The following is a 14,502-nucleotide window of genomic DNA, read 5'->3' on the forward strand; positions in this document are numbered from 1 at the left end:
CATCCAGAGATTCGGCAAGGGTGTGTTTGTGTGTGTGTGTGTGTGTGTGTGTGTGTTTAAAAAGGAAAAAAGTCAGAAGCCATCCAGAAATTCGGCAAGGATGCATCTATGTGTGTATGTGTGTAAAAAGGACAGGAAGTCAGAAGCCCTCTAGGAATTCTACAAAGGTATGAGTATCAGTGTGAGGACCAGGTGGTGCTTCAATCTCTTGTGTGTACTTTTGCTATGAGTCAGGAGCTCACTCAATGGTATCTAACAAGTTATTGTGAGATGACATAAGAGGACTTCGTGGAGGCCCTTCCAAGAGAGGGTTGGAAGATAGCATAGTAAGAGGCCTGGTCAGGAATGTGCTCATTGTGCTCATTGTTTCCATGCCCTTCTCCCAGAAGCCAATGCTCTAGGGAGGAAAGGCAGGCCCAGAGACAGGGAAGGGCTAGGGAAGAGGGAGCGATAGGAGAGCAATAGAAAAGACAGGTTACTCTCCCTCATTCCCAGTATAGCTCCTCAAAACTCAGGTAAAGCCTCTGATTCTGAGGCTGAGGCTTATAATAGGAGCAGACTGAACATTTAATCCCTCAAGCTGCCTGGAAAGTGTGGGAGCTGATTAAGATGGCAAGAGATGAAGAAGGAAGGAATCTACTGGTTACAGATGTGAAAGCACCTGTTAGTGAAGCCTTCTCAGTTTCTTATTGCCTTATCAATGTCATCAGTCCACTAAATGTACTCACTTTCCAAACGCCTATTAACCAATTGTACATACCTTGAGTTCTTTCTAGGAGGCAATGTTAATATTCTCATTTCCGAGTTGAGGCCACAGAAGTTTGGACAATTTCTGGATGTTGTTGTTGCTGGCAGGTGCTCATCAAGTTGGTTCCAACTCATAGCAACCCCCGTGCATACCGGAAGGGAGCATGGCCCCGTCCTGTGTCCCCTTCTCTGGAGGGCACTTGCCTCAAATCTTTAAATTAAAAGCTTCATGTTTTGTCAAATGAAATCATTTCTTCAGTCAATCTCAGAAATCTTTATGTAAAAACGTTGGAAACGCCTTTCACTCAATGTCTAGGGAGGCTGAGTAAGGTGGGAGGGGCTCCAGGACAGATGGTGGGAATCACTCCTGCAGGTGGGTGGTAGGATGGCGAGGCCAGTCTGACTTGCCTCCCTGGTGACTGACCTCAACCAGCAATGGGCAGCTGGACACATGGCATGAAGTGATCTCTGGTCTTCGTGGCGGTGGATGCCAGTAGACCGTCAGGTATGGGAGACCCATGAGAAAATAGGTTACTTTTCTCTTTCTCTCCAAGTTTCTCTGTGATCTCTCTATGCTGCCTGAGCCCGCATGCATACTGACAAAGGCAGACATGTGCACACACATGGCAAAGTAAATAGAGACGCCCACATTCACAGACGTATCCATCCACGTGCAAATAGGCACATATTTGCACATGCATGCCAAAGCAGACACAGACATCCATGAATGCACATGTATTCGTGCAAGCTGATTTTCATGGGGAAAAAAAGATCAGCTCTATCACTATCAAGTCCACTCCAACTGAAAGCAACTGTAGAGCACAGAGGAGAACTGCCCCATTGGGTTTCCAAAGCTGTCATCTTGTCAGACACAGTCAGCCACCACTTTCTCCTGCAGAGCAGCTGGGGTTTTCCAACTGCCGGCCTTTCACTTAGCAGCCGAGCACTTGCTGGTTTTCATAGGAGTCTGGAAATCAGATTCATTGCCTGCTAGTCACACCTCCTCTGTGAGTTAGCACAGCCTGGTAAGCTTGGAAGGATAAAAATCTTCCTTCCAGAGGTAGTTGAGTGGTTTTCCCCTGAGGAAATGGTTCAGAAGATTTCCTTCAAGAAATCAGAACACTCTTGAAGAGAAATTTCCTGCCAAAACATTTATTTGCTTGACAACGAGACAAATGAAGCAGCCCTCTGACTTCCCCCTTGGGTCCTCTTTCTCATCATGACTGCTCTGCTCAGCTACAAGGCTCCAGGTCCTGGGAGCAAGGGTGACCTTCTATTTGGAACCTAACACGGCTCCACTGTGAGTCAGGGAAAGACCTGGAATCTTGAGCATCCTGAAACGGGGCCTGCATAGCAATATCATCTGTCATCAGGCTCATCGTTTCTCTCATTTTTTGTAAGATCATTGAGCCCTTGGAGCCCTGAGAAGTTCTCTCAGCGGAAGCCATCCTCCTCCCATGAATCCAAGAGGGACTGCTTAAAGATTGTTGTCTTCTACTTACAGGAATACCAGCAACCAATTGCCATTGAGTCAACTCGGACTCATATAGAGCCCAAGTGTGTTAGAGAATTCCGGTCCCTAGAATTTTCCATGGCTGAGGTGAGTTTTTTTCCAGAAGCATATCACCAGGCCCTTCTTGGAAGGCACCTCTGGGTGAACTCAAACCTTTAACCCATAGTTCGCAGCCTAGCTCATGAACAACACCATCCAAGGACGGTACAGTTCCTTGCAAATGGTCACCTGCAGTAGATGAACCAAGGTCAAGTAACTGCCTGAGAAACATCAACCAGAGGAAAGCAGAGTGAACCCCAGGGTTCTTGGGAAGAGGGCCAGAGAGGAAAAAGGAGAAAACAGCTTTCTTGGGACATCAGAAAGGAAAGGACTCCACTTAGTGGATGCCATAGAACAATCCCAAGCCAAGCATGGGTGAGAAACAGACCCCACCCAAACCCAGCGGGCTGGATTCTGTCGCCAGGTGTTGAACACCAGACATGGATATGACAGAGCCGCTAGTCGTCGTGGAAAGAAACTGTTTGCCCATTGTCTGGTAGTTTTGCAGCATTTGAACAACCAGGCCTCTGCTGCCTCTTCTGGCCTGAAATATAATTGCAGCCATAACCACCCAGCGTTTCAATGGGTAGAACTCCCTGGGGAGGGCTAACTACCCAAATCATTTGGGAGATCATTTTAGAATTGTCCAGGAGATCTTTGGCTGTGTCTATTATATGAACTATGGTGTCTTTTTTTTTAAAAAGAAACTTTTAATTGTAAGGTGGGTTAAGATTTACAGAGAAAATCAGCTTTGCACATAACAATTTATACTCGTTTTTTTATGTGACATTGATGACAATCTCCTGCAATGTAATATCACTCATGCCATTGAAACTCTGCTTCCTGTTTTCATTCACCCTTCTCCCCTAACCTTGCCTGCCTTTTGAATTTGGCCTTGGGCAAATACTGCCTATTAGCTTTTGAATGGTTGATGGTTCTGAGGAATGTGTGCTCCTCAGTGCTATGATTCATTTTGGTGTAGTTGTTCTTATCAGGTGCCATTGAGCCAGTTGCAACCCACATTGACCCTATGCCAAACAGAAAGAATCACTACCTAGCCCTGAATTATTCTCCTAATTGTTCCCAAGCTTGAGCCCCTTGTTTCAGTCACTGTCAATCCATCTCCTTAAGGGGCTTCCTCTCTTTCACTGTCCCTCTACTTCACCTGGCATGATGTCCTTCTCCAGGGACTAGTCTCTCTTAATAACATGACCAAAGTATGTGAGAGGAAGTCTCACCATCCTTGCCTTTAAGGAGCCCTCTGACCATACTTCTTCTAAGACAGATCTGTTTGTTCCCTTGGCAGTCCATGTTACTTTCAATATTCTTCACCAGCACCACAATTCAAACATATCAATTCTTCTTCAGCCTTCCTTATTCAATGTCTGACTTTCACATACTTATGAGGCAATTTAAATTACTATGGCTTGGGTAAGGTGCACCTTAGTCCTCAAAGTAACATCCTTGCTTTTTAGCACTCTACAGACGTATTGTGTACCAAATGTATCCATACGCAATGCATCATTTGATCTCATGATTGCAGCTTCCAAGAGCATTGATTATATACCTCATCAAGACAAAAATCCGTGACAACTTCAACAAATAACAACAAATAAAAAAACAACAAACTTCTCCATTTATCATGGTACCTATTGATCAAGTTGTGAGGATGTGTGTCTTCTTGACATTGAGTTGTAATCCATACTGAGGGCTGCAACCTTTGATTCTCATAAGGTTCACTTTATAAACCTGTCTATTTTTCAGGGGGTGGAATTCAGTTCCAGACCTGAAGGGTGATGAAGGACCATAGTAGTGGGGATCTCACTAGTCTATCTAACCAATAAACCTCATCTTTTATCATTATTATTACTATTGGTAGTAGTAGTATGACTTTCAGTTTTCTGACACATTACTCCCCACTCTATCTAGGATCATGTACCATGATCCCTTTCAGAGCAGCTGTTTGTGATAGGCAGGCACCTTTTAGTTCTTCTGACCTTAGCATCATAGAGGCTGAGGTACGCATAGTCCATTACTGATTTGGACTAATTGTTGCCAGGCATCTTGATTTTATTCACTGTTATTTGCTCCAGACAGGGTCCAATAGTTTATAGTGCCAGCCTAGCCGATAAACACAAGTAGGATTAATCGAAGGGCAGAGGGATAGATGGTTTCGTGAGCCTCGCCTTGCTTGTTCTGTGCCTCAATTTAAAGGGGTACACTACCTGTGGGATGCCTAGCTTGTGGACTGTGTCGCTGTAAGTTGAGGTCCATTTAATCCCACAGGATTGGTATGTTCATCTCTGGAGCTGGGGACCGACAGTTGGTGACAGTTGGTGACTTGCCTTGCTGTTTGCTGCCTGGGTATATATAGCCCAGCTCTCTCTACAGAAAGGGACTGGCAACTGGCGGCTCTCAAGCCTTAAAGGACTGCTAGTGTCTCACTGTTTTATAATTTCACTGTTAGTTTCTTGTGTTATCTATCTGTATATAATTTAGTGGTTCATTTCTTCTATTGTATATCTAGCTTTTTAATATATTTATATATAATTACTAGCAATATGGTTTTCTCTCTCTAGAGAACCCTGTCCAACACATAGGGTAAGACCAAGAACCGACTTTTAGTTTGCTACTCACTAGCTTTTGAAGACCCCAGTCACTTCCCTGATGGATACAGAACATTGTCTTTGTGAGCTAGTTTGTTCCAATTGATCTTGAGGTCTCTCAGAGCTATGTTCCTGATCCCCCATATTTAGGACACGCTCCCTCAAGGGGTTTTGTTATACCTAAGACATTTTCATAACTATGCCTCCTGGATGCACTATTATATTCATGAACATATTTGTAGTATATGCTAATATGTATATAGAACTATTCTCTGGCAAACCTATATTTATTCATGGGGCTAGTCCCATTCTCCTTCCCACAACTGCTCAGATTTTGTGGTTTTTCTATCTATCTATTTATCTCTCTAGCTATCCTTGTATGTTATTGTTATTATTGGAGTATTTATCTCTGTTGCCTTTAATGCTTGTAGTCTACTGAGAAAGGATAGTGTTTTGATGTTCCAAATGTTTCCTCATTTTCTGGGTTACATGACACAAACCAATAGAAGAAGAGAAAAGAAAAAAATTTAACCCAAGTAATAACACCAACAATAAAACCAATTTAGTCTTTTTTTTTTTTTTTGGAGAACTTTCTTTTATTCTTGCAGTTTTATACCAGGAATTCAACATTTAATAATCCATTTTCCACAATGAACCCTTAAATTGTACACTGACATCCTTTAACTCCTTAACTTATTTACCACTCTCCTTCAAGTCTGAAGAAAATTATTAATTCATTGAGTTCCACAGACAGCACAGTCCCACTGAGATGACATTGAGCCTGAACTCCTCCACTCATATCAGAATTAAGAACAGCCAGTATCAAACTGGCCCGAAACCTGATTGTGTTCTTGGCCCAGGATATCTATAGTAAATTTGTGAAGTCACACTAAAACAGAAAAATTAAGTAAGGGATGTATGTATTATAAAATTTTTTTCACAGTACAGTAAAAATTAACATTGAAAGTTTACCAAATTTTAACCATATAATCGGTGTTTTAGCCAATTAAAAAATTTTAAATGCTTGATTAACTGTGACTCAATTGCAAATAACTTCATGTAGGATCTTTTTTTTTCTTTTAAAGTTTGCCCAGCCTTTTAAAATGTTTACAGAATTAATATAACTTTTAAAACATCAAAATATGCTTGCTGTACATATTGCACTTTTCTGCTAGAACTGGGCTAGAGTCTTCCCTGGCAAGACACCAAAACTATTGAATAAAATATACTTTTAAATCAATAGGTACTTGATTATTTTCCCTGAAATCATCAACATCATTACCAAAATCTTCCAGGATTTTGTAAGATTTGATTCCTTAAATACAGCTTTAAAATTAAGTTAAAGAGGGAAAAAAGCCCTCAGATGTTTGACTTTTATTGTCCTTGTTCTGGTCCTTCAGTGACCAAAGAGGATTTAAAACAAATTGTGTTCATGTTTCCTGACTTAATAAAAAGCTACAAATCCAAATTTTAAAATTATATTATTCAACTTAAAAATTATACTAATCAAAGAGCTATAAATCTTGATATGTCTATGTCTGTCTATCTGCAGGTTCCTTAGAAACTTTCAAAATTTTTATAATTAAGAGGTTTTAATCAATGATGCAGTAAAATCAAACCAGGTAAGGAAAATTATTTTGCAAAAATAAATCACTTCCCAAAGTGCTTGACAGAAACCAACTATTCATTTTCATTTGTGTTCCATTGAAGACATTACTGAAATCTGTCCAATGGTTTATTTCCAAGTGGTCCACTATGAAAATCTTCGGAATGTTCTAAGACTGGCTGTAGCTAGAGTTCTGACTTCCATTTGGACCCTGCTCTCCTTCACTGTTTGGAGGTGGTTTTGGTTTGGGCATCTTACTAAGAATAGTTGCCATCTCTTTTCTCTCATCAAAATTCTTCCACTGTTCATAGAGTTTTAAAATGACCCTGATTATTTCCAAAATCTTTTCCATGTCCACAGAAAGCTCAGCAAACCATTGTCTGGCATCTTTCTGCTGTACAACACAGGCCACATGTAGGCAAGCTAAAGCTATCATGAAAGGAGGGTACAGTAGGCAAAGCTCCGTTCGATAGGTATCATTCACTATCCTCCATGCCAGGGGAAGCAACATGTCTTCTTGGCCCATGTCCTGCACATACTGGAGCAAAGGTCTATAAGGATGATACACTATCAAGCAACAATCCATTAGTTCTAAAAGATAAAATTCACATTCTAATACATGATTCATCCTATAAGGAAACTCCTTTGGAAAGGCATATGAAAATCTAGTTTTTAATACAGAAGTAGCAGCAGCAATCAACCTTGTATTTGAGACTACTCCAAATTCCTCTACTTTGGATGCCAAAAACACACAAGTAGGAGCCATTAATACGGGATCTATACTTTTCAGAGAATACCTGGCATAGAATCTCTTGAAATAGACTGTAGCAGTGGCAATAACTTGCTGTCTTAATTTAAGATGTTCAACTAATGCCTGAATAACATTTGTAAAAAATATTTGTAGTTTCCAATACTCTTCTTCTGAGAGAAATTTTAAGTCCTTTTGGCGCTCCTTCAGAAGGTCTTGTTTATCCAAAATCCATTGCAAATAGTGGGAGCTCTGCCAAAAGTTCCCTGCCATGGAACACAGCTTGTCCTGATGAAGAAGCACCAGCCGGCTGAGCGACCCGCGGAGCGACCATAGACCCAGCCCGCTCGGTACCCGAGCTCCGTGACTGCAACCAGCTCCACTCCGCTCCGCGGCGGCAACCCCAATTTAGTCTTTTGGTTAAGAATTACTCAGACTTCCCCACTCCTAGGCTAACCCTTGAAAGAAAAAGAATGAGATAAAAGACCATAGGGAGGAAGAAAGGAGAGTGAGAGGCAAGGGAATAAAGAAAGAAGGTGGCAGGGTTGTGTGAACAATTAATGTGGACCTTCTTTGAAGTGTATTAAAAATAATATTGACTGGTTTTTTCAATACTCACCAAAAATTATTTATATCAATCAAGAAAACCTCACTACTCTGGAATCAATTATGACATATAGCAACCCTTTGGACAGAGTATAGAACTGCCCCTGTGGGTTTCCAAGGCTGTAAATCGTTACAGGAGTAGAAAATCTCATATTTCTCTTGGGGAGTGGGGGTGGGGTGGGGGGAGTTTCGAACTTCTGATCTTGCAGTTAGAAGTCCAACTCATAATCTACTTCACCAACAGGGCTCCTCCTTTCATCATTAATCTAGACTGTTTGACCTTCTTGGCTTACTGGGTTTTATTTTCTCGCTTTGGAAGATATGGTACCAAAATACACACCATTTCCTAGCCCCCCAAAAAATCAAAAGTAAGCACAAAAAAAAAAAAGGAAAAACTAGCAACCCAAACCAAACCAACTAACCTATTTAGCCATATAGATAAAGGATTCTAGTAGCCAACCTCTGTGTTGGGGGCAATAGGGATGGATGGGGACTGTGGTTAACAGGCACATGTCAGCTCATCCACAGGGGACATTCAAATTCTAGCTCCAGACTGTTGTTGCCTTGGGGAAATGCAAGGATTTTAAGGCCTGATTTTCTGTTTGTAACTGAGATGCTGAGAATATAAAATTCGATGTGAAATCGTCAACTTTTCAAATATTGGATCACATTAGTTAAAACCACTTTTCAGGCTGCTCATCATCATACTAGCACATCATTAGGCTAAAATCATATCAAAGACATCTGGTTTGTCCCCTGTGCCCTTTAAGGACAACTGAAACATAAGGACGGGAATGTGACATTCATTCTTCCTCTAGACCCTCACCCTTTGCCTCCATTGGCTGGCGTTCATAAAAGAGGCAGACGGTTTTGTTCAACTTCAGCATAATCAGAGTCCTGAGAGTTAAACACAATACATATATAATTTCATACTAGTCGTTTTAATATTAGCCCAAACAAAACCAACAAAAACCCAACCCGTTGCTGTTATGTTGGTTCTGGCTCCCGAGGACCCCCTAGGTGCCAGGGAGAAACTACACATCACAGGTTTCTCAAGCCTGTGGGCTTCTAGAAGCAGGCCATTATTTATTTCTTCTGAGGGGTGCAACTGCCCACCACTTGATACGTTGAGTTCTTAACCATTTGTGCCACCCAGGGTCTCCCAGTCTTCGTATGTGACCCCCAAATTCCTTGACAGGCTACCTATAGGAAGGTAGAGTCTATGCCCTTTCCCCTTAAATTGGGATGTTTCATGACCTCTGTGACCAATAGATTATGGAGAAGATGACACTGTGACATCTAGTTTGGGCAACCCCCTTCCCTCCCCCAAAGTGCTTCACAGCTTCTGACAAATCCCTTCAAAGTCTTCTTCTTGAGTGCTCACCCTCAGAATGTCCAGCCTCCACGTGCTACCTCTCAGGACACTTCTCTGCACCCGGACACTATGCTGAAAGAAGCCTGAGCCACCTGGAAAGGCCACGTGGAGACACTCCAACCAACAACCCAGCTAAGCACCCAGCTAACGGCCAGCTTCAGCTGCCAGCCCTCTGAGTGCACGTGTACGCACTGGAGTCACCAGAGGCCCCTGCCCCAGTTCCCATGTGACTGCCAACTCATGGGAGACTCCAAACACGACCCAGTGGCCTCCCAGAAACCACAGGATGATGGTCCTTGTTTGAAGCCACTGCGTTTGGCCGAGGGGGCGTTTCTTGCCCAGCCACAGGGATGAGAACCTGCATCTCAACAACATGCAGGTGTGTGAGGGGGCCGTCTCTTGAGCAAGGCAGCCTCCCTTCTTGTCAACTCCTGGGGATTTTTGTTGTTCTTGCCACTGCTGCCCCAATTCCCCAGGAGCTAGAGGAAGGCAGGCAGCAGGCCTCAGGTGGCCAGGAGGCAGGAGCCTCTGTGGGATGCAGTTACAATGGGAGATATAACCTTAAAGGCAGGAGCCTGACTTTACCTTTGCCTCCTGGAGATTTCGGGTGCAGAACACCTGTCAAATCCCATCTTCTGTCCAACCCTGATCATATGTCTGTCTTATGTTTGCACACAGGACGCAGACTTGTGAGCACCCAAAGAACAGGGTCTGGCGCCAAAAAACCAGCGCCAAAAGGAACTGATGTTTCTCCAGCAATGGGGAGGGGTGGGATGAGAGGAAGAAAGGAGTACAAATCACTGGATGAAAACAAGGTGGGGAAAGGAAGGAGGAAAGGGAGAGAGTGAAGGAGGGAGACTGGGAGGCTGAAGGGAAAAGGCAGGGAAGGAAAGGAGAAAGGTGGGGGTGGGGAGAGAAGAGCGAAGAAGAAATGGAGGAGTGTGGGAGGGAAGATGGAAGGTGAAGGCAGGCAGGAAGACGTGAGCAAAGGGAGGGAAGGAAGAAAAGAGAAAGAGAAGGGCAAGAAGAAGAAAGGAAGGTAGGGAAGAAAGGAAGAAAACGAGAAACCTAATGTCAATGGCACCCTCTATGTTTTTATTTCCTGTTTTTCTGAGGTAGCCTCTTCAGCAGAAGCAAATGGGCTGAATCGCCTCAAACTCCACCTAGGTAGAAAGCACGGGTTTCATTTCGCCAGGGCCTGTGAAAATGTTTGAACTGAGCAGCATTAACACGGAGACAGCGATTACCCCACGTGGCTGTTGCGCTCTGATGATACCAAGGCAACGGGAATGGGGGCTCATTATTTCACCAGGTGACAAAAAAAATTGTATTTTGACGTTTCACCCTGAACGTGGGGAAGGGGGGCGTGGGGGAGGAATCAGGGGCCCTTTGTGGAGTCTCCTCTTGCCATTGTGATGCCCCTTGGCCTGCCAACAACCTGAGGTCCTGCACTCTGCCAGTGAGGGGCTTGGCTGCAGGCCCTAGCCCAGCATTTCTTGTCAGATTTACTGTGACAAGTGATGGGAGAAAAGCAAGATGCTGTTAACAGCGCATCCGTTCAGACCCTGCTATTTAGAAATTTGGATTTATATTTTGTCAGAGAGAAGTAGCACTGATGTTAATCATTGCACTACCCTTGGAAAAAAAGCATTCATAATCTTAAAACAATAATCCATAGCATTTGTGGAGCTCTGAGAACCAAGGGATGGTCAGAAGCATTTTTAGACAGATGTCTCATTTCATCTTCAAAGCAACCCAGTGAGGAATAAGAAAAGTTGGCTTATGACTTCCCTTTTGGAAAGTGAGTCTTTGGAAGCACAGAGAGGTCCAAGGTCACATAGTCAATAAGTTAGAGAGCCTGGATTTGAACCTGAGCGGTCTGCTGCCAGAGGTACATTTTTTGCTTGTGTTTATTAAGGCAACTTGCAGCCCTGGCAAGGATTCAGATAGAATTGAGGATCATTTTTTTTAACAATTTATTAGGGGCTCATACAACTCTTATCACAGTTCATACATATACATACATCAATTGTATAAAGCACATCTGTGCAGTCTTTGCCCTAATCATTTTTTTTCTCCTCTTTTCTTTTCTTGCATTTTAATACGGACTCACACAACTCTTATCACAATCCACCCATATTCATACTTCAATTGTATAAAGCACATCCATACATTCCCTACCCCAATCATTCTCAAAGCATTTGCTCTCCACTTAAGCCCTTTGCATCAGGTCCTCTTTTTTCCCCCTCCCACCCCTTCCCCCCTCCCTCATGTGCCCTTGGTAATTTATACATCGTTATTTTGTCATATCTTGCCCTATCCGGGGTCTCCCTTCCCCGGTTCTCGGCTGTCCCTCTCCCAGGGAAGAGGTCACATGTGGATCCTTGTAATCAGTTCCCCCTTTCCAACCCACTCACCCTCCACTCTCCCAGCATCGCCCCTCACACCCTTGGTCCTGAAGGTATCGTCCACCCTGGATTCCCTGTACATCCAGCCCTCATATGTACCAGTATACAGCCTCTGCCCTATCCAGCCCTAACAGTGCTTCTCTCTATCCTTGTGGAGCCCTGGTGATGGGCTGGGCTGCTAAGTAGTAGGTTAAACAGGCTTTCCCCTCCTGTGAAAAGTTACACTCTCGGGAAACTCACGGGTTGCTCTGAATCAAGGTCAACTCAATGGCAGTGAGTTTGGCTTTTTAATGTCTCTCCCTGTTGTTGTTGTTGTTGTTGTTGTTGTTGTTAGTTTGCCATCCAGTTGGTTCTGGTCCATGGCAAACCTATTCACAGCAGAATGTAACAATAACAGCTCCTCCTCCATCCACCCAAGTGTTCCTATGCTCAGTCCTCTTGTTGTAGTCACTGTGTCAATCCAGCTCTTCAAGGGCCTTCACCCTTTTTTCACAGCCCTTCCATTTTTCTAAGCATGATGCCTCTCCAGGGACTGGTCTCCACTGACAACATGTCCAAAGTCTCACCATCCTTACTTCTAATGGGAATTCTGGCCGTACTTCCAAGACAGATTTTGTTTGTTCTTTTGGCAGTCCATGGTACTGTCAATATTCTTTGCCAGTACCATGGTTCAAATTCATAGTTTACCTGGGTCTTCTTCACTCAATGGCAAGCTTTTCACATGCAGATGAGGCAAATGAAAATACCATGGTTTGGATCAGGTGCACTTCCTGCTTAAAGTAACATCCTAACTTTTCAACATTCTAAAGAGCTCTTATGCAGCAGATCTACCCAGTGCAATGTATCTTTTCATCTCTTGACTGCTGCTTCCAGGAGCATTGCTTGTGGATCCAGACAAGACAAAATCCCTGACAACTTCAAGTTTTTCTCGATTTATCATCATGTTACCTATTGGTTCAGTTGTGAGGACTTTGGTTTTCTTTGTGTTGAGTTGTATCCCACATTGAAGTCTGCAATCCTTGATCTTCACCAGCAAGTGCTTCAAGTCCCCCATCCTTGTCAGCAAGCCAAACTGTGTCGTCTGCATATAGCAGGTTGTTAATGATATTTCCTCCAAATCTGATTCTGTGTTCTTCTTCATATAATTTGGCTTCTCTGATTATTTGCTCACCATACAGATTGAAAAAGTATAATAAGTGGGTGTAACCTGGATGCACACCTTTCTTGATTCTTAAACCATGCAATCTACCCTTGTTCTATTTTTGCTACTGCTTCTTAATCCATGTACAAGTTTCACATGAGCAAGACAAAGTGTTCTGGAATTCCCTTCTCAAAACTATCCATGTTTTGTTATGATCCACACAGTCAGATACCTTGGGTGTTAATAAAACATAAGTAAACATCTTTGGGGTATTCACTGCTTTCAGGCAAGATCCATCTGATATCTGATATCCTTTGTTCCACATCCTCTTCTGAATCTGGCTTAAATCTCTGGGAAACCAAACTCACTGCCTTGTAGTTGATGACAACTCATCCTGACCCTATAGTATAGGGTAGAACTAACTGCCCCTGTGAGTTTCTGAGACTGTAACTCATTATGGGAGTAGAAAACCTTGCCTTTCTCCCACGGAGTGACTGGTGGTTTTGAACTGCTGACCTTGGGGTTTGCAATCCAACCTTTAACCACTTTGCCACGATGGCTCTTGAATGCTGAATATGGTAACTTTCTGTCAATGAATTAATGCAACTGTTGTTGTATTAGCTTCAGTGCAATTTGACTCACATGTGATGCCAATGATAGGGGTACATAATTCGACCATTCCGTTTGTCTCCCTTCTTTGGTATGTATACACATATGGATCTCTTCCAGTCCGTTAGCCAAGTAGCTGTATTCCAAATTTCCTGACATAGATGAGTGAGTGCTGCCAGTGCTTTATCGGCTTGTGGAAACATTTCAATAGATATCCCAGCAATTCCTGGCATCTTGTTTTGGGCTAGTGCTTTCCATGCATCTTGGATTTCTTCTTTCCTGACCATTGGTTCTTGCTCATATGTTACCTCCTGAAATGGTTGAATGTTGGTCTATTCTTTTTGATACAGTGACTCCATATTGTTTCCATCTTCCTCAGATGTTTCCTTCATCATTCAATATTTTTCCCATAGAATTTTTTAATATTGCACCTCGAGACTTGACATTTTTCTTCAGTTCTTTCAGTTTAAGATATGCTGAATATGATCTGTTTTGGTTTTCTAACTCTAGGCCTTTGCACATTTTGTGATAATATTTTACTTTGTATTCTCGAGTTGTCCTTTGAAATTTTATTTTTAGCTCTTTACTTCATCATTTCTTCCATTTGCCTTAGCGACTCTCTGATTAAGAGTAAGTTTCAGAGTCTCTTCTGACATGCACTTGTATCTTTTCTTTCCTTTTTTTTTTAAATGACACTGTGCTTTATTCAGAGATGTTCTCAAAATTTGGTGGGTTATTATCAAGGTTGTATATTGACTCTCGTGTACTTGTTTGCATTTTCTTTAACTTCAACTTGAGCTCACATATGAACAATTGCTGATCTGTTCCACAATCAGCCCCTGGACTGGTTTCAGTTGCTGATATTGAGCTTCTTTTATTGTCTCTTCCCACAGGTGTAGTCAATTTGATTTCTGTGTATTCCATCTGGAGAAGTCCACATTTATGGTCACCTTTTTTGTTGTTGATCATATGTTTGAAGAAATCATTAATCATGCAAAATTCTAACATACAATCAAGATAAATTGGTAATTATTGGTGATTGGAGTGCAAATGTAGGAACCAAAGAGGAAAGAACAGAAGTTGGAAAACATAGTATATGCTATC

At 42.6% G+C, this 14,502-nt stretch overlaps 1 pseudogene; it reads right to left on the reverse strand.

Annotated features, from left to right (window-relative positions):
* Positions 1-5,494: 5,494 nt before the first annotated feature.
* On the reverse strand, positions 5,495-7,565 carry LOC142450414 (cyclin-C pseudogene; annotated as a pseudogene).
* Between the last annotated feature and the right edge of the window lie 6,937 nt (positions 7,566-14,502).

Source organism: Tenrec ecaudatus, chromosome 6 (genome assembly GCF_050624435.1).
Source record: "Tenrec ecaudatus isolate mTenEca1 chromosome 6, mTenEca1.hap1, whole genome shotgun sequence".
NCBI classification, from domain to species: domain Eukaryota; kingdom Metazoa; phylum Chordata; class Mammalia; order Afrosoricida; family Tenrecidae; genus Tenrec; species Tenrec ecaudatus.